At 38.8% G+C, this 23104-nt stretch overlaps 1 protein-coding gene across 1 annotated transcript in view; it reads right to left on the bottom strand.

Annotated features, from left to right (window-relative positions):
* Nucleotides 1-23104, bottom strand: part of sdc2 (syndecan 2) — a 40681-nt gene that overhangs the window by 8882 nt on the left and 8695 nt on the right. The gene's annotated exons all lie outside the window — the stretch shown is intronic.

The raw sequence follows: 23104 nt of genomic DNA, 5'->3' as shown, positions 1-23104 counted from the left end.
AGACTACTAGTGCCAAAGCACAGCATTGCAGGTGAATGTCCAAAGGGGAGTTTTAACATAACAGTAAAACTCTATTATTTTCAATTTTCTTCTAATTGAAGACTGAGTTGCATTGATAGAACGAAATGGAACATTTAAAAGTTCTGTCAAGTATAAAACCATCTTTATGCACTTACAATCAACACAGTGTACAGTAATTAGTCGGTGATAAACTCTCCCTGACTTTGTTAAAGTTTATTTCAAATACGGAGTGACCCCTGGAATACCTGACACAAATTCACGTATCTATTGTTTATTATTTAACACCTTATTGCTGTTGTTTTTGTGCCTGTCTGAATCCTATATGAATCATGGCTCAGATTTTTTTTTTTTTTGTGATCTGATTGGTCTGTCGGTTGTTGAAAGGTTTTAAGTCAAACTGCTCCAGAAAAGTTAGCCGTGCAGCATAAGCTGCCACGGTGATCTAGCCTGATTAAAAGTGAGTCAGTTGCACAGTACCTGAAAAGCCAAAGTTAGATGGATAACGAACTAATCTCACTTTACAAAACGGGCCCTTGGGCCGACTAGTGGGAATGTTTGTGTTGAGTGATTGGCTAAAGTAGCACAGTTAAACAGTGCCTACTAAAAAGCCGTTCCTCCCCCAGTGTGTGGGATTTTATGATAAACAAGATAAACGTGTTATACGAGCGTGTGTATGGTAAATGTAACTACTTACATATTGTGTAGAGTGTGTGTGTGACTGGAATAGCTCTAAATGCATCCATGGCAACATCTATTCAACTCCAACTCACTACTCTGGTCAGTTGTACTGCCCCTTTACATGGATAGTCCTGCTTTAAAAGGGAGGGGGGGACAGTACAAAGAAACCCCACAATATCTCCTCCTTTTGTGTATTTGTGGTTTGCACCAAATAAGCTGGTGGCTTCAATTCCAGGTCTGCTCTGAGGATGTGGTGCTAATACACCTGGACTGGAGGAAATAACCAATTTGCTTGACAGGAAATATGCTTTTTGTTAACTGCAAAGATTAGTCATGCGGTGAAAAGGCTAAAAAAAAAAAAAAAAAGTTGCGTAAACTTAACCGATTACGGTCTAGGAATCTGCAAAAATAATCAATTATGCATTTAGTCAAAAAGGTCAACATTGTTGAATATTGAATAAAACAAGTGATTATGACATTTTATGTCACAGAAGTGGGAAAAAATGTTTTTGACGCCGTTTCCGCTCACACAGTTTCCATCGAGAGAATGAGTGTTATTTTTATTTTCCTAATTTTCCTTTGCATAATGGTCAAAAACAACTTTACTTTATCTCTATAATACAAAACATTGTTTGGCCTGTCACACTACTGTAATATTTAGCCCCTCCACACTTCCTTCACCGCGGTCTGGGCCTACAGTTGCGAGCAGGGCGAACAGAAGAGCTAGCTGCAAGGGAGGGAACAACGCTCTCTCTCCCTCCCCAGGGAGCCCAGTAACAAAAACAAATACATAAAAACACTAAAAAGTAAATAAAATAAACTGTTCAATGAGTTCAGTGCAACTTCAGATTACTTGGTTTTTCTGGCCACTAGTCCAAAATCTCTATATATTGAATTCAGATTGGTAAAATTGGTATAGAACCCTCGCATTTGAGTAGCAGATACTGTTTTTTAAAATACTTCAATGATGTTCAATTAATCCAAAATTATTTTAGCTTGTTGTAAAAACAGAATCTGTACCTTCAGGTGTGCCCCCGCCACTTCTCAGCATTTCCAGTATTCTAATGTATTCCAGTATTCTAAAGCATTCAGTAATGCTTTTAAGTCATTGTGTGTCGTGTGTGTGCCTGAATGAAGTCATGAAAGTCCATGCACTCTCCATAACAAAGATGCTAGGACCACACACACACACACACACACACACACACACACACACCTCTCTAACACCAGTGTGAAAGCAAAAATGAAAGACAGAGGGGAGATGAAACGGAACAATACCCATCCCCATCCTTGTCTCTCCTCTCTAAACTGGCTCTGACTTCTGGAAGAAAGACCTTTCACCACTGAGCCCCCTGATCAAAGAGAGAATTTGTTCAAAGCAACTTTATCTTAACCTTTCTTGCCTCCTTCTCCTCCAAACACAACCCCCCTCCAATGCAACAGCCTGGCAAACCCATTTACCGGCCCATGCGGTCTACGGGTCTTTATGCAATGACGTTATGAGCACAATGGACCAAAAGGAGGCATGCTACTGATCAAGCGGTCACAAAGGCCACTAATGCAATACAGGCCACACACACATGCATGAGTAGACAAGTGGGTGCAAAGGATCAAATGTGTGCACACGCATTGATTCCCAGCTTACACATACACACACATTTGAGGGAGCAATTGAGCATAAAACATGACACCACATTGACATGCAAGGGGACGTGTAAAAAGCTAAGGTATTAAAATGAAGCACTGCCTCCCTTTGAGCTTATTGAACACGGATTTCAAAGGCATCATAATTACAATGAAAAACACTTTCACCTGACTTGCTGAATGAATAAATGTTTTGTATAGTGATGCACAGTGAAGCAGTTGGATTTTTTTCCCCCTTATCTTAACCATAAAATCACTTTAGTTGCTGTGCTTATATTATAACTTATGTTTAATTTAATTGAAATGGGAACATTCTGGCTTTATCCTAAAAAGGTTAAAAAAAAAACCCTCTCTTGCCAGCACATTTAAATCTCACAAACGCATAACATACTTATTAATTTATAAACAGTGGTATAATTGGCAAATCAATGTTGTAATTTTGTTCTATTTGTTTACAGGTTTCACAACAACAATTAATAAAAGCTTCATATATATATATATATATATATATATATATATATATATATATATATATATATATATATATATATATATATATATATATATATATATATATATATATATATATATATATATATATATATATATATATATATATATATATATATATATATATATATAGTACAAACAGCTTTGTATAAATCTTATCTGTCTACATTAAGCAAACTGCTTTTAACAATGACAATAAATCTTACCAAAATCTATGCTGCCTCTCAGACACAAGTGTACTGAGGCTGTGTTTATTTGCAAGCACTCAAGCTTGCTGACGCCAATCAAATCTTCGTGTTTCAACAGTTTGATCAAACCATTTGGATCCGAGAGGTTTGACTGTACAAGCCACACTACATCACCAAATCGGCGACGATCTAAAAAGGTAGAAATGGTCGCTTTGACCTCGACAAAGATCACTGAATTCTCTGACACACAAGAACACACAAACAAGCAAACAAGCAAGCATGTGTGTATGCGGCACAAATTTGATAAAGCTCACTTTCCCAACGCACATGCACACAGACCGAGGCCTCAAAACTATGCTCTCTTTTTCAATACAGTGACATCAAAAGGTAGCCTTGTTTCAGACTGGGCAGAGACCAGACACAAGTCCGCTAACAAGTAGAGCACAGTGGACACGGAAAACCACTTTGCTGACGGATGCAGCCTTGCAGAAATCCTACTTTTCTTTTTTTTTTTAGGGTTGCTTTATTGTGACAGGTGTGCTGTAGTCTACAGGAACGATATTTGCAATATTTACTTGCAGAATTAGTTTAGTGGTGAAAGAGTTTGTAAAATAAATCGAGTTGGAAATATCTAATTTAGCAATTTATTTCTTTTTGGCAGTGAATGTAACATTTTGTATAATGGAAATCAATTACAATGACTTCCTTCTCAGAAAACCAACACAGTGACCCTCAATATCTATATCCGCATTGAAATTTTGTGAATCAGTGGCAATAAAAACTTTAATGCCTGCAGTTATTCAATATTAAATACAGTGACCGCCTTTTTGTTCCAGATCACATTTGATTTAATATGATTATTATGGAACCTGTCACTACCCTAAACGATGCTGATCCTTGATAGTTAGTTTAAAAGTTTATATAGTGTATCACATTATTCAGTCTAGTTGTAACTCTGGGAGGTGGATTTAGTGTTAGTTTATTATTATTAGTATACACCCCCAACTATTTATAAGTGTTACTAATATTTGGTAACTGATTTTAAATGCCACACTGCAGCGCAGTAGTGGCTACCAATGATTCACTACTGATATCAAATAATGAAAGTTTTCGGTGTAGGACACACATTAAAACCTTGGTGATATTCTGGACACCTTTTAGTGGGCTACAATGCTTTGGAAATAGCACCATTGCAAAGCGAGGAGACAAACAACAGAGCTCTTGAGTTACAGTCAGTGAGCGGTACGGTATAAGGCACACAGTCTCACCATAACATGTTGCCTTTGTGCACACAAAATCTAGTCAGAAAGAAGGTCAAGAGGAACAAAAGTAACACAAAAACCACATGCAGTCGCTCACGTGCTTTATCTCGCTCACACACACCTTTTGAACACCTCACTCTCCCTGATCTTAGTAGTATCTGAAAATCAGTCTTCTCACCAAAACACAGCATGCCCCTTTATTTAAATGAATGAATGAATGAATGAATGTATGAATGAATTCATGAATGAAGAAAGGTGCCAAAAAAATAAAAAAGCAAAAGAAAGAGAATTTGTCTCAACATCAAAGTCGTGACCACAGAGGGTGAGATTATTTTTCCTGCAGTCAGCTCTAGCATATCTTTCTTGGACCCATCCTTCTATTGTCATCATTAGTGTGAATACATAGTAGAGGTAATAAATGATATGAATTCTCAAGAACAGTGATAAGCAAGCACATATGTGAGTTTACACACACACAGCCTAATTTGGACACCTTATTAAGCAGAGTCTCATACATAGTCTGACTAAGCTTACAGACAATGAAAAAAAGAGAGTCCGTCAGGGAGAGAGCTAGTGAAAGTGAGCAAGAAGGAGGGCGTGCTGCCATAATGAGCAAGTAGCTGGCGATATATGCCCTCTATTAGTCGTGAGAAGAGCTGCTGTTGCTGGCATCTCGGCCTGCTAATGAACTAATAAGTCAGCAGGAGGGCAGCTTCTACACCGACTGCCTGTGTCTTCCCATCACTCTCACTGTTTGACCTGTAAACCCAAAGACATGAAAAGCTGCAAACCATGATTTGACAAAACATAAATGACAGAGGAGGGATGGAAGAGAAGACACTGTGAGATGAAAGAGAGAGTGGGGGTTGACAAAAAAGGGGGAGAGGATGGGAGAGAAAATAACTCAGGATTGCTGGATACAGTCCTGTAGCCTGGAGGTTGCTCTGCTAAAAGCCTTTCAAAATCACCATGTCCATGCCTAGCAGGGCTTGAAAGGCACTGTATGTATATGCTTACAGTATGTGTGAGACTGTGTTCTCTAAAAGATGGATGGAGGGGGTGAAGGATAATGTGGAGGAAAATAGAGTCATCTGCACTAACCCTGGGCTCCTGACTTTCTACTGTTGACACACCGGTCTCATTTCTAACACAACAAATATTAGCTCAACTCCAAGTCAGGCCAGGGGAAATAGGGTTCCTCAAAAGGAAGGCAGACACACAAAGACATGAACATCTGAGTGTTCATGAAAGCACCCATGGGACACAGAAATACACACACACACCCTCTCAATCCAGCTCTCGCTCCTCAAAGGCGTGAGATGAATACATAGGTGCACATCACAACATCACAACTTCAGAGAGAAGAAAGCGTAGAAAACAAGTGCATGGAACCAGCAGACAGAAAGCGTCTGAGATCCTGATTTATCGGTTTGCTGCTCCTGCTGATTCTTAAGTATTTCCTTAAGTCTGCCTTAACACTGCAAGCAGCTTAGAAAGTACCACAACAAAAAGAAATATTGCTCTCTGCTTTCCAAGTGTAGGCTGTCTGAGCCGTACAAACAAAAAAGTGTAAGTGGAGATTCATATTTAAAAACAAGACTTTAACAGGCATAATGTGCTTGATCACATGCTTGCCAAAGGTTACATGAGAAGATTGATACCGCTCTATTGGTTTAGCTTAACATGAAGTCCCCAAACAGGGGGACACTGCTACTTTGGCTCAGTCCAAATGTTAAAAAAGTGCACTTACTACTACCTCCAAAGCAAATATTTTAAAAGACTCACTAAACTTACTTCTAGCTTATTTCTTCATGATATCAACTTATTCATTTATATTAACTTTCATAATATGCAGTGCATTGTTTGTTATTAAATCAGGTGTTATCACAAACAAGCAAACAAAAATCTGAAGGAGAAGTCAAACATATATGAAGGGGAGTAAGGGGAGTATGTGTGTGTGTGTGTGTCTGTGTGTGAGAGAGAAATAGAGGATGTTAATCCCTAATTAACAAAGTAAGGTGGCAGATTGGCCTGCTGGCTTTCACTTTATCTGTTCTACTTGGCATGCCACCGATGCACATAGGACGACACAGGCTGACAGGCAGCAACTGTGCTCTGCCCTCCCATCGGCTCCTTCATAACCTGGACCTTATCTTGGCAAAACAGAACATTCAAAATGCAACAGGAAAAAAAGTGTGTGTTTGTTGGGCGGGGGGGGGGATGTGCTGATAGAAGCATGGCAAGACGAGGTGGAGCCATCCAAACATTCAATTTGTCCACCAACACCTGATGACTGAACAAACTGCAGGAAAGACAGACGGCAAAGATGGTCTCTGTGAGTCATGTATGTGGGTGGAGAGCATTGTTTCGAAAATGTAAATAGGAAGAGCAGGGAGTAACAGCCACCTACAGGACTATAAGCGAGGATGTCCAAGCTGTAACTATTAACAGGCCAAAAAGGTTAGCGGGTGTGTGTGTGTGTGTGTGTGTCTGCCTTTGTGCTCTTTGAACTCACAAACTTTTATTGCCCTCCATGGGTTCATAATAAGGAACTAATTGATAGTCTCTGAGCCACAGGGTAAAGAGAGGGGGAGTTCCTGCAGGAAGTCAACACAAATCAAATTCTCTCTGAACCCTTAAGGTCTGGAGCTACTCCAGCCGATTTGTGGTGGGTAACAGTCGCTATGTGTATGTGTTTAGAAGGAGACAGATTGTGAGCACATAGGAAATGTAAAAAAAAAAGAAAGAGTGTGACTAAGATAAAAAGACAGAGATTGTCTGGAGTCGACATTTACAGTTTACGTATTTATCTCAAATAATGTGTTTCTATGTGTAAACATTAAATACTAGACTCTCAATAACCTGCCTATCTTACACAAAACATCTAAAAAGCTTGCTGTTCGTTCCTCTAACGTGTGTAAAGGATTTAAAGACACAAATTAAGAAAAACGCAACAACAACAACATACATTACAGAAACTCAGCAAAAAAGACAGCTTTCGACAAACGAGTGTCTCACAATTAACAGTGTCCTACAGGAAGTTCATTCAGTCCTCCCTCTTTTCATTTTCTCCGAGCTTCTAAAGGATTAGATCATGTTGCCCCCCCCCCAACAATCTGAGCACAAGCTGAGCATGTGGGTGCTTTCGGCTAAGATTCATATCGGCTCTTATTCCAAAACAAACGGCCGTCTGACATAGAAAGGCAAACGCCACATTCCACAGGGCTCAAGCCCCTCCATAAGGGGGGTGGCAGGAGCAGGAGGGGTTTCCAGGTCTTACTTCCACGGGTGTCTGAACCATATTGCACTGTTTGCAGCTTATGGCCTTCCTGAAACTGAATGTGTACACAAGACACATTCAGTGGAGTAATACTTTTTGTACTATGAACATATTGAATGTATAGAACCTACTAACAAAGCACTGCCAAAAAAATCCAGGCGTAGCTTTGAGACCAGTTTTTGTTAGAAAAAAAAAAATCATAAATGAAAACATGTAAACATTGGCACATTCTAGTAGTAGGTCATTGTAGTTCTGGCCATCTGATGTAAATACCCACTAGTGCAAAATGTGTTTTGAGTAATTTTTTAAAGGCTCTTTCTATATAAACCAGTCTGCAGGGATTTGCGATGTTTGCGATGCAATTGCAACAATTAATTCAACGAATCCCCTGTGAATTCTATGCAACCTTGCAATTAAAAAACATCATAAAGACATCACAATTGTTTTTTAAAAGCTGTTTTGAAATAAAAATAAAAAAAATCACAAAACAGTTGGCCAAATCCAGGAGGGACTGATAAACTAACATTTTATTACCTGCTCTTCATTTATATTGGTGTCAAAAAATAAGATCAAAATGACAAATTTGATCAAACAGAGGATCGGCGTTAGATCAACTTTATCACAAACAGAGCAACACTGTCTTTCGAAAGGAATCATCTTTTGGCCCCTGTACAATGCAAATCCTGATGACACCTTATGGTAGAGTCCTGCTTTTACTATCCAGATGTTTGTATGTCTTCACCTACTACTTTGTGTTTTGCAGGTAGTGTTCATGTGGCTTGTGTGAGTTTGTCATCCTGTACATTTGACCTCAGATAATTAATCGGTGAATGTCACCGACACTGCTAACAACTGTAATTACGTGATTCATTATAAATCAGCATTAATCAATTTCAGTAGTTGCACAAAATTTAACCTTTTTATGCCACAACCAATCTCTTTTTCCATTTCTAAAATCATTGCAAATGTTAATTCTGTATAAACCAATGAAAGCAGTAATGTAATGCTCTGCTCAGGAGAAGCTCCGGACAAGACGAGTGTGAGAATGCAGGTGAAAAAAATTAGTCACCCTTTAATTCTTCTGCTACTTCCCACTGCTAATAAAGTAATTGCCACACTATTATTAAAAGGATGAAACCAGCCTTTTATGGGTGCATTAGTACTACTTTATGTCCCCATAAAGCTTAAGTCAACTGTCCAAGTCTGTACTACAATCAAATGCAGCAGACCTTTTTGAAAGCCATGTCCGCGGACTGGCCCACCCTGTTACTGGAGAACAAATACACAGACTTTTATGAAATGTATGACAGATTAACTGCTTCTACTCTGCACACAACGTGACCTAAAGCTGGTGGTAGGAAATACAATACATAATTATTTAGCCACGCAAGTAACACGGCTCTGGAGATGATAAGGCTGGAAATTAACTTCAGCTACTGGCTACTAGTTAATTAGTAAACTTTGTGAAACCCAGATAATGAAGACGGTAAACATGTTTAAAACATCAGGATATTTTAAAAATCAAGTCAAGTCAAGGTTTATACATTTTTAACAATGTCACTGGGAGCATATCGCCATGTGAAAACTTTAGGACAAAGCATTGCAAAGCATGTTTGTCCAGTTATCCAAAGTAGCTGCTATTCAAAGTCCAGCTTGACAACTCTCCATATGTTATATTAACAATTTCAATTGTTACTTCCAAGCTAACAGGCATGAGTGAATCGATAGTACCTGAGAGGGGCAAACTGGGTCACCTCTAGCTGTATATTACTTCAAGTCATACCATGTAAACAGCACACAGGGGTAGAGTTGCATCTTTGCCTACTTTAATGTCCTGCTTTGAACAAGCACCACACCAGTGTTTCTTTCCCACAGACATAACACATACTGGCTATGATTTCCTTCTTTGCAGTATTGCTTCCCAACAGGAAGAAAGTCAATTTCATGGTTTCCAAGAAAACAAGACACATGCTGACAGACCACAGATAGGTGACAGGCAACAATAGCATCCATTTCCCTTTCACTCCTAAATATTTTGTTGCGTTTAGAGACTCACAATGGAACATGCTACTAGCTTTTTTATATTCCCATCACTGTGAGTCTGTTACTCTAAGAACGTAGATTCTCTCACATGTGGCAACACGTTCATCTCAAATCACTAAATATTTAAGCACACTAATTAAAGATTACTTGATTTTGTCAAGTGGCTCTCCAGGGGCTCTGAACCCAATTAATGTAAACTTAATGTAAATATCACTGTGAAATTTCTTTCTTAGTGAAGCCACAACTCAAACGAGTGAAAGTATGTGGACCTCAGTTTTGTGGCATCTAGCCTCCTGGGCTGTAACTGGCTATATTTATTTTATATTCCCAGCCCTGTAGTGAGCACTGCTGCTCCATTTGCTGATCCTGCCCTCTTGTTCTTCCTTCACTGCTCCTCTCTGCTCGCCTGTCCACTGGCTCCTGATATGCAAGTGAAAGATATATTCTTTGTCAGCTTTGAAACTCTAGACACTGGGAAATGGGCTTCACCTTCCAGCCATCTCTGGTGCTGAGGAGTGGGGAAACAGTAAGATTTGCTGCAGCACAGCAGCTTTCTTCCCTGCGGACAGAAGAGAAATTTGAAGCTTAAGAGAAAAGCTTGAGCTGAGTAAGTGTAAAGAAGAGCAAATGCAGTAATACAGAGACAGAGAGAGATTTAAGTGTGTTACGTAAAACAGGTTTCATATTCTGCATCTCAAACATTCGAAAGCCATAGGGCGCAACATGGGAACAATCTGGACTTTCTCCATTTAGCTGCAATTGATAGCACAACCCATATCATGAATACCACACATCAGAGGTTTAAAGCACTTGCAGGACCTCAAAATGGAGTCAAGCTATGTACACACAAATTTGAGCAATGCTGTGAATAAGAGACGGCGTTTGCGAAACACGAGCTGATAAATGGAGAGAAGTTCCAGTTCACCTCGGTGCTAGAAGTAAGGATGATCACTGCTTGGCCTCAAAGTGAGCTCAAATTGAAATTTTCTTGGCAAATAATTATCAGCAAACCAATTTAAATAAAATGCTTTCTGTTTAGAGTTTTAACTGATCATTCTACTCTAATAGTTTACAGAGGAGCCTGTGTATATACACCGTATGTAGTGTCTCACAAAGCAATTCACAAACTGAGCTGTGAAGAAAAGCAAGCTAAGAATAAAAGGAGATGATGGTAAAAACAATTACAGCTGACACTACCAGAAACACACACATGCACCCAGAAACAGATTTTTCACAGACATCATCAGTTTCCACCTTTAATTAATAGCCACCTCTAGTTCTCATGACAACATTTAGCTCAATGTGAAAGCTCCTCCTATTCTTTCTGTCTCCTAACCCACCAAATCATAGCTAAACATTTCTAAGCCTGCATGGCTGAGTTAACCCGGGAAGAACATTATGATGAGACCATTATGACAAGAGCTTATTTTTTTTTTTCAAAAAGAGCTCAGTGACCTTGCTCTATATACTCCTAATATAACACAAACCTAACCAGACATTGGGCCTTATCAGTCTGTGCAAACTGGTGAGGATCCAAAAAGGCCCAGAAACAGCACAGCTTTGCAACACATGGTACCAAGGCTCATTAGAAATACTGTAAGACACTAACATAGCTTGCAACAAAGCGATTTACTGAAAGAAAAAGTTATTAAAACCAGAGCAGTGCTAAACACTGACAGTTCTTTTTTTGTGGCACAGATGTCTACCAATGAAAAAGATTATAGGTTTATTTACAGTATTTATACAACATGAATCAAACATTGAATTTGCTTTATTAATCTGCTATTCAACTTATGAAAGGTACAAAAAGTATGACGAAAACTACAAAAACTGGTTGTAGTGGCAGTGTTGAATAACAGATTAATGTTCACAAACCGCTGCCACAAACTCACAAAACATATAAGATGGAGCTTTATTCATCCTCAAACTAATTTCTGTGCCAAAGATGCTCAACATACACAGTAAATATGAATACACTAAAATTATCCAGCAGCAGAACATATTAAATCTTTGTTAAATATACTGTATATTTAAACATTATCAGCCTGCTGACTTTGAAACACCTTATTTTTAAGTTGCTGCCTATTTTAAATAATGCAGGGGATGCTTAATTTGCTCACATTATATTGTTAAAAATTCAACTAGGAGATTTTAAATGGCCACTCTGCTCAAGTTGTTACTACAGAACCACTCAGCCCACTCCTATTGTATCCTCGCAACTATCTTTCTCCACTGTCTTGACGAGAGTGCACATACTGACAACAATCTGATATGATGTTTAATATTATAGCAGCACCGGCATTGTGTCAAAATCACAATGCGTTTCCCCTCAAACCCAAATAATTTTGGGGGGGGGGGGACCTAGATTAGGTAAAGTTACATCGACATTTGAAATGTGTAAATCTGCTCTGATCAGCAGAGCTTTCTCAGTTCTCGCTTGTCCCCCAAATAGCACATTTTCCAGCCTCCACCTGCATCACATTAATACTCACTTAGCTTAAAATGTAGCTCACAGGTGCACACTGTACACCCAAGCATTTTGTCTTTGCAGGAGCAGGAAATTAATAGTTATGCTGCCAACTTAGCAGGTACTCTCCCAGAAGCTGCAGTGTACATTAGAGAAAAATAGAATATAGAGCGTGTGTAACATTCCCAGTCACTGCCCGTACAAGAGTTCTCATCTTTCAGTCGTGCTGTGTAGCACTCAGCTCAGCAGGCAGCAACGTACGCCTTTACATCCACCTCAATTTAAATGCATGTTTAACGGTTATCTACCTGTCTGTGCCAAAAGGCCTCCTGCTCCCTTGATGGAGGCATATGGAGCTTGGCTGAGTAGCACGTGGTGCAGAACTGAAGCACCGCTCTGTTCAGCTTATGTCAAAAGACAGAATCTTCTGGCCTAAAAGCTGGGAATGAGGAATCCAAAGGGCCAAGTCCATTTGTAATGTAGGGCAGCTCTCTCGTTATCTCATGTCCTTAGATCAGCCTTGCGAGAGGACAGGAGAGTGAATGTTTTCTACAATTAATTGTTAATGCTTAATGTCAAGTCTATGGTATACTGTATGTACAGAATGAGTAATATTACAATATCTTCATCTGGGAGATTGCATATAGTTTTTTATTATTTGTATTTTTATAAGCCTAATATCTTTATAAATATTATACCTGTGGGTTCTGGAGTGCGTACAAGACAAAACCCGAAATTAAAAGTGTCACTGCAGTACAGAAATTTTGATTAATGAAAGTAATTATTAGTTGCAGCCCCATATTGATGACTAATATTTGACAACGTTGCATGAAAACTCATGAGCTTTGCTTCAACTTTATTAAATATAGCTGTAAATATTAGTATACAGCTATATAAGGAGTGTCTGAAGCCATCAGTTGACAAGTAAAGGTTGCACACATCCACAGTAACTTAGAAGCATGAAAACGAACACTTTACGAACCATGAAAGTACATGGAAATAAATACAACCATGTTTTTAAAAGTCCTGATGCATATTACCGTCATTCTTCAAAAAAATATCCAGGCCAAAACAGTGACGTTTTGGAAGCACTGTATGAAACTAATAATGAGCCCATGAAGTGTGTAAAAGAAAAAAAGAAAAAAAACGCTGTGTCTTTAGTGACTGCCAGCTTTGTCTCTCCTGCTGATGAGTCTCCAGTTATAGAAAGTAGACTCATATCTCCAGCACTGGCACCGGTGCTTCCCTGGTGCACATTTCTCTACTTCATGGCTTTTGATTTGGATATCTGACCACTTCTTCTTCATTTCCGGAAGGATTCAGCTCTCTGAACTGGCAGCATTAACTACTGCTGCTGCCAAAATGATCCTTTAATAGTCACAACAGAATTTCACCAAATAACCAGGTCTCAGCCTTCGTGACAACCACTGTCTTTATTTCACTCTTAGTGCAGTTTTTTTTTTTAATTCAGACTTTTTACCATTAAACAACTGGGTAAATTTATACCCAGATAACTACTCAAAGTGTTTCTAGTTAGCTGTGGGGATACATAAGACTGGAAAAGGTCTCCTTTATGAGTGTGCAACTAAAGTACAGTGTTATTAATCTTTTGTATGCTTTTATAATCAGGATATCACATGGATTGACATATTAATAGAATTATGTTTTTTTGCTTTGCAGAAAGTATTACCAGATAAATATAGCCACCGTTATTCCACAACAGTAAATGTTTCAAAAGCTTCACAGCTTTCAGCTAAGATCTATCATGCTGCTGTGTACACACAGACACACACACACACACACCTGTGCCACAGGAAAATACACGGTTTCAATACGTTGTCTTGTGCACTGAAGCACACACACACTTCAGATGTAAGTACACATTAACACATCTGTGACATATAGTCTTCATATAGTATGCACATGCAATGCCGTCTCTTTCTTCTTCACAAAGACATACAAAAGCAAACACACACAGATTTTCTCCATCAGGTAGTCGGGGCTTTGGAAAGGGATGAATACCGTCTTTCAAGCCACAGCAGGCCTGAAATATCAACCATTCCTGCACTAACACAGGTGCTGCTGTTTCTATACATACAGAGTATACAATAGCACAGGGAGGGGTACATGGGGTCAGTCAGAGGCCCGTGTTCAGCATCACTGACTGGACTTTGTCAACAAAGAACACATGCATGCACACACAGAGTATTGGAATGTGTTCTGTTTGAACCTTATCGCAATACATAGGCTATGTGTGTGCATTTGTTGCGTGATGCCTTTGCATGCTATATACTTGCACGCTTTGTTCTTGAACTGAACAGTCCAAGGTAAAGTAGTAAGTTCTGCTCATGTAAACTAAACATCCTGAAAATGGCTTCTGCTTGTGTTAAATCTAATTAAAAAGTAACATGCTGTGGTACCTAAAGGGACACTACACACTATGGTTTCTACCTGGTCCATTTAATCCGAAGTATTTTAAAACTGTTATCTTTGTGCATTTGTGAAATGATAGAGGCTCCAGGAAAAGCAGGGATTCATCACAGCCAGATACAAAGGCAGCATTGGCAGGTGAATAGTAAAAAGCTATTGTTGGTTCTTATTATGAAACAAAGAGGAGTTTCTCCTTATGGACATTTTCTTATTAACTAACCAAAATGATGTTTTAACCTCCTAGACAACATTTTTTTTGAAGGACAAAGTCACCAATATTCAACTTGCTTTCTATGGCTTTAAGTTTAAGGTGTAAATGTACATTAATGCTTTTAAACTTTCCTGTGACTCCCTTGTAATAAAATATTTCTCTGCTCCTAGCTGAAACACTCCTTCAGATAACATCACCCGGAGGAGTTTTTAATCATTAGAAGTTCAGATGATGTCATCTGGGAGAAGCTATGGAAAAGCAGGTTGACCATGATAACAGATTTCATAGTGTGAGCAACAAGACGACAAAATCTGAACTGAAGGTTCCTCCAAGCGATATCATCCGCAGGCATTTTTCCAGCTAGAAGTAGAGAGATGTTTTGATATGGGAAACTCAAAGGAAAGTTTAATAGCATTTAAGTACATGTACAACCAAAACTACAACCAAAAGAAGCAAATTCAAAATAAGTGAAGGCGTCATTTAAATTGGTACCACAAAGCCCAGGTCTACGATGTCACCGTTAGAGAAGGGCCCGAACTCTGGCTAAACTCTGAACCTGAAACTTTAAAATCCAAACTGTCAAAAGTTGCTGAATGAGACAATACGTTTTTATACACCAACTGAAAAAAATTCATCGGCATGGATATGATATGCCAACAAAACTCTAGTTAATTATGTGTCATTTAGGACATTCTATCGTTGGTGTCCTATAAAGGCGTCAGACCTCTGGCATGCACACAATGTCCAACAGAAGTGGGGGAGCTGCTGGGTGTTTTAAACTTATTCCTCTAAACTTTGACACAATGGCATGCAGAGTGCTCAGTGGCTCAAGTGGGGGTCAGTGTCATTAATTACTGTTCATGTGCTCCAGACTTAGAGCTAAGCTAATCAACTTGTCTTAGAACAATCAAGGTGCAGGGTAAATTCACTTTCAGCTCTGTCAAGTGACAGCGCAAATTAAAAACAATTTATTCAATACAGGAGAGGCCAATTAGTCAGTCAGTTGTCGGAGAATTGAAAATGTTTATTCAGTTCAATAACAAAGATAACCTGCACTGAAAAAACATTTTCTACCGTTAGTAGCTGCTGTACGATACCGATTTGTGTCACAAAAATACGTCTCTCATGCCTCACAAAGTCTGGTTTTCTCTGACACTTTGTCAAGGGAAGAGTATGGTTTCCATCAACTCTGCCTTTTAAAAGCCTGTGTCCTTTGCTAGTGTTATAAAAACCCACAGGGCAAGGTGTGTGTGAAACAAGACAAACAAAAAACTGAAGTGATGCTTATGCACATTGGTATAGCTGACCCAAGAAAAAGTTGCATTAGTAGATGCATGATGGTTTTATAATTGTCGGCCCAGCTTGGAAGTGTTTTTTAAATAAATTATTGCACTATAACCATAACAAAATGTAAATCCAGATAAGTGTACAGGCAAAACACTTTTTTTTTTTTACCAGTTATTCCCATATTGGTAATCCAGAAAAAAGTGATGATGTACCACATTCCTCCATCCAGGATGCCAGCCTCTCCGTGCTGCCAGCTCTGACAAATAGGCCTTTATCACCTGAGATGAAAGCTAGAGGAAAAGAGAGAGGCAGATGGGGCAGAAGCATGTGAGGAAGGGGGAGAGAGAGGGAGGAGAACGATTTTGCTGCTTTGTTGGCTGATCTGGTTCAATCCTTGTGGTGCAGCTATTGAATTCTCATCCAAGCCTTTTCCTTAAGAGGATTTGGAATCAAGGAAGTCAGATGGGCCACAGAACTACAGTGTGTGGCTATAGCAACCCATGATGGGATGATGGGAGCAATGGAGAAGAGAGGCATGGGTGCAAGAAGATAGAGCAAGTTTGGGAGATTGTAGAAAAATAAATAGCATCCAGGACGGTAAAACAAACCGAATAACGGTGTACTAAGGATCAGAAAGCAACAGGTGGTGATCCCTGATCCCATTAACCAGGCCTAATCCGGACAAGCAGTGACCGTGTTTATAATGTACTTCTGCTTGTGTGGGTGTGCACGTTTGTTATTGGAATGACACCCACTGAAGCATTAGGTCTGATGAAAAACTGCACGTGAGATGTACACTATTACAATTTTATAACACTGTGCCAAGGCAATGTTTGGTTAACAAAATGCGCTGAATAGCAAAGTGTGCAATAAGAATTGGAACATCTCATAATTGTTCATATAAATCCTTCGCACACATTACATCTAAAACTGGATAATATAAAGTGAGATTAAAAAACCGCAAAATTTAACAAGAAGTGAACACCAATATGATGTTTGTATACTAAATATTATTTATCATAGTCTTGTGTTAAAAACTGCTAGACCGACTAATACTGTGAATCTCGACAAAGTCAGTCCATTTCTATTTCTATTTCTTTCATTCCTGCAACTTTGTTCCTCGTTGTCTGTCTGCTCTAAATCTCACCCTCACTCACTGCTAAAAGCTCACTGCATGTGAGATAAGAACAACACGAGTCTCAGCTTGTGTCCACGAAATAATAAAACTGCAGTGTAAACTTTTCATTGTTTGACAAACAGCAGACACAGGGTGACTGGGTGACTCTGATGCACAGTATATGGGAGCTGACAGCTCCCAGTGGAAGTCTGAAGTTCTCTCACCCATAATACAACGCGCACAGGGTGTTATTAATAGTCAGCTAGCCTGTGAGTCTGGGTCACCATGTGTTTGTATTCAAAAACACACACTGTTCATATTAGTGCACAATGACTCACAGATAATTTTAAATTGAAATTAAAATTAAACTCTTCCATGTTTTCAGGACAAATAATCACACAAATGCAGTTTGAAATCTCATTCATAACAGGTGAAATTATAGCTTTTCTGTTAGCAGAAAATGACATACAAACTCATACAGTGTTGCCTAATTGTACAGAAAATGATAGATCCACTCTAGCTGGTTCAAAACGTAACCACAATAAAGTTGAAGCAATGTGCAAATTATTACTTTGATGATTCAGAGACAACTCTTGCCATCAGTGCACTGTTATGTTTGAAGGGGGTTTTATCTTTTGGCTTTAATCCATTCCATCAGGCCATAATGTCACATGATAACGTTGCATGACTGCTGCAGATGCAGATGTGCAAATCATTATTGGTGTCATGCAAGATCTTAAAAAGTCAGTTCAAAGACCCTGTAATCCCCCTATATTAAAACCAAGGTAAAATGTGATAAACCTGCTGCAAGTTAGCGACAATTTATCCCCAAATCATAAAATAGAGCTATTCTGTTAAGTGCCACTATCAAATGTCAGACGCTAACTTGAGTTAATTATCAAGTCATCACAACAGATGATGAATTCTTATCTGTATATCTATTTTGAGTGGGCTGATAAAAGTACGTTTGAATACTTTCACAGGGCGACACTAAATGTAAGAAGTGGTCTAATGTTACCACTTCACCCTTAATTAGAGGAAAAGAGATGAGAGCAGAGGAGAGGAGAGGACAGAAAAGTCCATAGCAGGACATCTCTAACCAAAAATTGGCAGGATAGAAATCCCAGCAAAAAAGGCTTCAGTTAGCTCCACTATGAACAGTAACTAGACCTAACGTGGGCTAAGCATGACTCATGTAATTGCACATTAATGACACCGTCTAATTATGGGTGCATGAGCTAAGCTGTGTGCCAGACTCACTGTAGGGTCCACAAGCACACAGGTTTTTTAATGTTTAGTCTCCATTACTTTAACTTAAAATATCTTAAACAGTAACAAAAGTATTCCTTGGAGTGTGCTGTTAAGTTTTTCTGGCATCATAACAAAAGAATTCCTACAGTGAGTTTGAACTCACACACAACCTGTGAGCCAAACCCTGAGAATGTGCACCTATAAACCATGTGAAACACAACAGGAATTGTAGTCCCAGACACCTTTTTGTAACTGAAACCATGGTCCACGTTTCCACTGCCACCTGTGCAGCCTAACAGTATTTGATTCAGCTGAGGTTCAATTAGCACGTGCTGAAGATTAACCCACTGAGGCTCAAGAGTGCTTCAGATCTCTCTCCCATGTAGTCCAATCGAAATCAAACTTGGCCTGCAAATACCAGCAGACTCCCTGCAAACCAAGGCCTGTTCACTAATGTCAACATTAGTTTAACTTGCTCAAAGGTTACAGTAACAGCACAAGGCACAACCTGCAAGTACAGCTGAAATGGCTAAATGATTTACACGCAAACACACGTGTGTCTCTCAGCGTATATAAACTATGTTTGAATTTGAACACCACAGATCTGTCCCCTCAGTTCCTGTGGTTATTGAAACAAACTCCTCCACAACAAAAAAGGGATTAAAAAAAAAAAAAATACTTTTATGTTTTACATATGCATGCCAGCTGCTCCATGTGAGATACATTCTTCTCTTATCAACCAAACAACAGAGAGCCCACAAGTAAGCTCACAAATATGAGTAAACAACTCATCATTCTGGACGATGTTGTGTGGGGTGTGTTACATGTAGCCATTCAGCTTTGATTAGCCCACAACTGGGAATTCTCTTGTGTGGATTGCCAGTTTTTATTCTGTTGAAGTAAAATCAACTCCCCCGCTTGTAAGGATAAGGTGTGCATCTCTAATGTTGCAACAAACAACTCTGTCATCCTTGCTTGGAGGTGTGTGTGTGTGTGTGTGTGTGTGTGTGTGTGTGTGTGTGTGTGTGTGTGTGTGTGTGTGTGTGTGTGTGTGTTTGTCTCAAACTGTAGCATATGGCTTATATTTGGAAATAATGGAGTGAAATTCTTATTCATGTTCCGTCCCACGTAAATAATTGAACTCCGGCAACAAAAATAAGCCCAGTGCTTCTGCCACAGCTAGGCTACATTTTCAATCTTTAATGACTTTGTGGAAGAATACGTTGGGACTTAAAAAAATAAGAGTGCCAGTTTATCAAGACAGAAAACACACTTTCAACTGAGAAAACATACAATTAGCAAGATAGCAAGAGGCCAATCTTTCGCAGAAGTGATGATTTCTTTGTGCCCTCTCCTTTAGATGCAGGATGGAAATCACTAACAAAACTTCTGCAGCTAAAAATGGCTTCTAATGCATTTGCCAAACCTCTGCCTCCTTGCTCAATAGATGGCCTTCCTTTTTCTTTCCCTATGCTGTAATTCTGCAAGAATGTGTGGTTACTGAAGACTGCAGTCTGGCTTTCCTGAAAGGTCTAGGAATAATACGAGTATGTGCATGCACAAGACCAATCTCTTAAGTAGAAAAAGATAGAGATGTGCTGCGAAAGCAAAGGTTGCCGTAGTACATCCCACACTAAGCAGGATGTTTTCAGCAGCTTCTGCACTGCATGTCTAAGAAAACTTGTCATAAAGCCTCTTGTGGTCACAAAGACACACATAGCAGAGTCCAGCCACATTAAAACTAAAGCACAAGTTGTAAGTGCACCCAATCATCTTCAAAAAGGCGGTTTTAGTAGGCTTTTTTAGAGCTGTGTGGTTTAGTGAGCATGTAGGCAGCTCTGCCTGCCAAACAGATATGTGTCAAGGTCAGTTCATTAGAGGCATACTGTAAAAATCAGGATGCCACAATGTCATTTCACAATGATTAATAAAGATCAAAGCAGGACAGAGCTAAAGTAACTAACTGTAGTTACTAATAAAAAAAATAGGCTAAAAACATCTATTGCGCTGCTCATATGATAAAAGTAGTTACTACGGCTTATTATTACAATGTGTAATGAAAGACTTTTCTCACTGAAAGTGGAACTATGATGGTCCCAAGTATTTAGTGCTACCGGAAATTATCATTCAGTTTTGAAAATGTCGGGAGAGCTCAGAAGACAAAAATCAATGCTACACGCAATAGTACAAATTGCTGCAACTTAGGCTTTGCTATTCTGACTTTTCTTCCAATAATGCAATTCAATACCATTGTTTTGTTAAGACTTTTCCTGTCTGGTAAACACTCATGTCTCCTTTTGCATGGCCCTAATTTGTAATGCAAGCGTTCCAAGCTCAAGCCGAGATAATGTTTTTATACCCCCTCCAGAGCCAAAATCAACATTACACAACTATTTTAAAGGCTGTAGCTCTTTCAATGATTAATGGTCGGGTTTTGATTTGAAAGGGATTTTAATATATATATATATATAAAAAAAAAAAAAAAGGAAAAAAAAAGAGGGAGAATCCCCTTTAACTTTGACAAAGTTCAAAACTGAAAGAGACTTCACCACTACTAATAACCTCACAACAGTAAACAACACTTTTGGTAAAAGATTGATAGTAATTTTTCTATCTCAAAATCTGCAGCCCCATTATTACTCTAATCTTACTTTCTTAACAATACTAGAAGAACAAATCTTGTAAAAGGCTTTGCATCCCTAAAAGCTGCCTTGCTGAATCATCTTGTAAATAACAAAAATGAGGTATACATTCATTAAGACAAAAGGAAGTATTTTGTATCCTCAATAGTCAGAAAGTTCCCTTCCTTCTCCAAAAAAAAGATCTAGAAATATTATACTGGATGGATTAACAGACAGATATTTACTAGCTAGCAATATTCCTTCTCTCTGCTTTTGTTTCAACACAGCCGTACAGATGACAATGCTCTATAGCACTACTAGTAGATGAAAACTCTACAAGAGACATTTAAATTTGGAAGAGTTCGAAAATTACACAGAGAATACAGTCATTGGTTGTGTTTTTGTTACAATGCACTTTAAATGCTTGATTGTCTCTAGTACTTTACATTCATAAGTTAATACAGTAGGCTACTCGCTTAACTAAAACATGAGGTTGACTTAAAAGAGATAAGGATATTAACATCCCCTACTTTCTTAATATCCATACTTCTTAAGGATCAATCTGAAAACACCGAAATAGGCTGCATTGCAAAGCCACCAGGCCGCCCACACAGAAAGGATATGCTGCTGAGTCTGGAGGGTAGTGGTCATGCAGCCATTCTATTCAGCCACCCAATCCCTTGATTAAACAAATTATCATCATGCAAGTAATCACCCTTCGCTCTCTGCCTGCCTGCCTACATTATACCATGAAAACCTGTTTAACCATAGCATGGAAATGATAAAGATTATTAGTGAAGTAGTGACCTTGCCTGATGTCACTGTCAAAAGGGCTTATTTTGGGGGAATTATGAGGGGGAGAGAGAGCCCAAGATGAAGGGCAAAACCAAAAGACAGACAAAGAGAGAGAAAACCAAAGGGAATGAATGTCACCGAGGACACAATGTTTAATAGTTCATTAAATTTTGTTTTTAATATGAAGCTAACAATGTGCTTAAAACTTCATGGGGACAGTCTGTTTCCCACTATCCTTAACCCAAGCATTGCATAGCCTGCAACCTAAACAATGTCAACCATGCAGAAATAGATTTCCAGTAAAGAGGTCAAAGGGTCAACCTTGTACCTGACTGTAGACATGACACATTCTGACTGGCGGTCTCTGTTCAGAGATCTCTCAGAAATTTTCCACCCATCAAGAGGTCTGTGTGGTCACGCCCGAAAGGAGAGCTCCTGCAATAAGCGTGTCAGCGGTATTTGCATTTAAAATGAAAATGGATTCCATCTGACATGGTTTCTCTGGTCTAAAGCCTTTCTGAGCTGAATAATAAACCCAATCCCTTGGCGTAATGGAGGACTGACTGCTGGGGCACTGAATGTAGCACGGTGCTCTGCTGAAAGGGTTTACAGTTGGTGTTGAGAACACAGATGGCTGTTAACAGAATGCATTAGTAAAGATTAACTCGCCTGGTAGAATAGCCACATTAGTGCTTCTGATCATGTTGTTAAAAACCAAGGCATAGAGACTGTGTGGCATGATAAGTCTTGGGTTTTGCACAGTTAACTGTATATGTCAAATTTAGTATCTGAAATTACAAGTCTCAAAATGTGATGTCAATGTGGAAGATCTAACAAAAGAACTGTCAATGTTTGACATCTGTAGAAACCATTAAATATATAATGCTTGTCTTCATCCCATGTCAAAGTAAATTGATTATATTTAAATCAATATTGACCAAAAGGAAGGGAATAAATTCAAACGTCTTGGTGTCATCTTGGACTTTAAACTCAAGTCTGATATTAACAAAAATTGGAATTGTTTTGATATGATAAGACAATGCATATCTATTAAAGTAGCTCAAATGTGCATGCATGCTTTGAGTTTATCATGTCTTATTGTATAATCGTCTGAGGCAGGCCTCTCAATCAGTTATCAAGCCTGTGTGTCATTGTACAAACAAACTCTAAAGGTGAAAGATCAGAAACCAATGAAATGCCATTATTGCCAAATTATTCAAAAGCACAGTTTGTTACAATTTGATAACTGTTTAAGGTTGTCATCCATAAAAGTAACAATCAAGCGTATAGGTGGCCTTG

Source organism: Channa argus, chromosome 1 (genome assembly GCF_033026475.1).
Source record: "Channa argus isolate prfri chromosome 1, Channa argus male v1.0, whole genome shotgun sequence".
NCBI lineage: Eukaryota > Metazoa > Chordata > Actinopteri > Anabantiformes > Channidae > Channa > Channa argus.
Note: the sequence above shows the minus strand (reverse complement) of the source record. Positions and strands in the feature narration are given on the sequence as shown.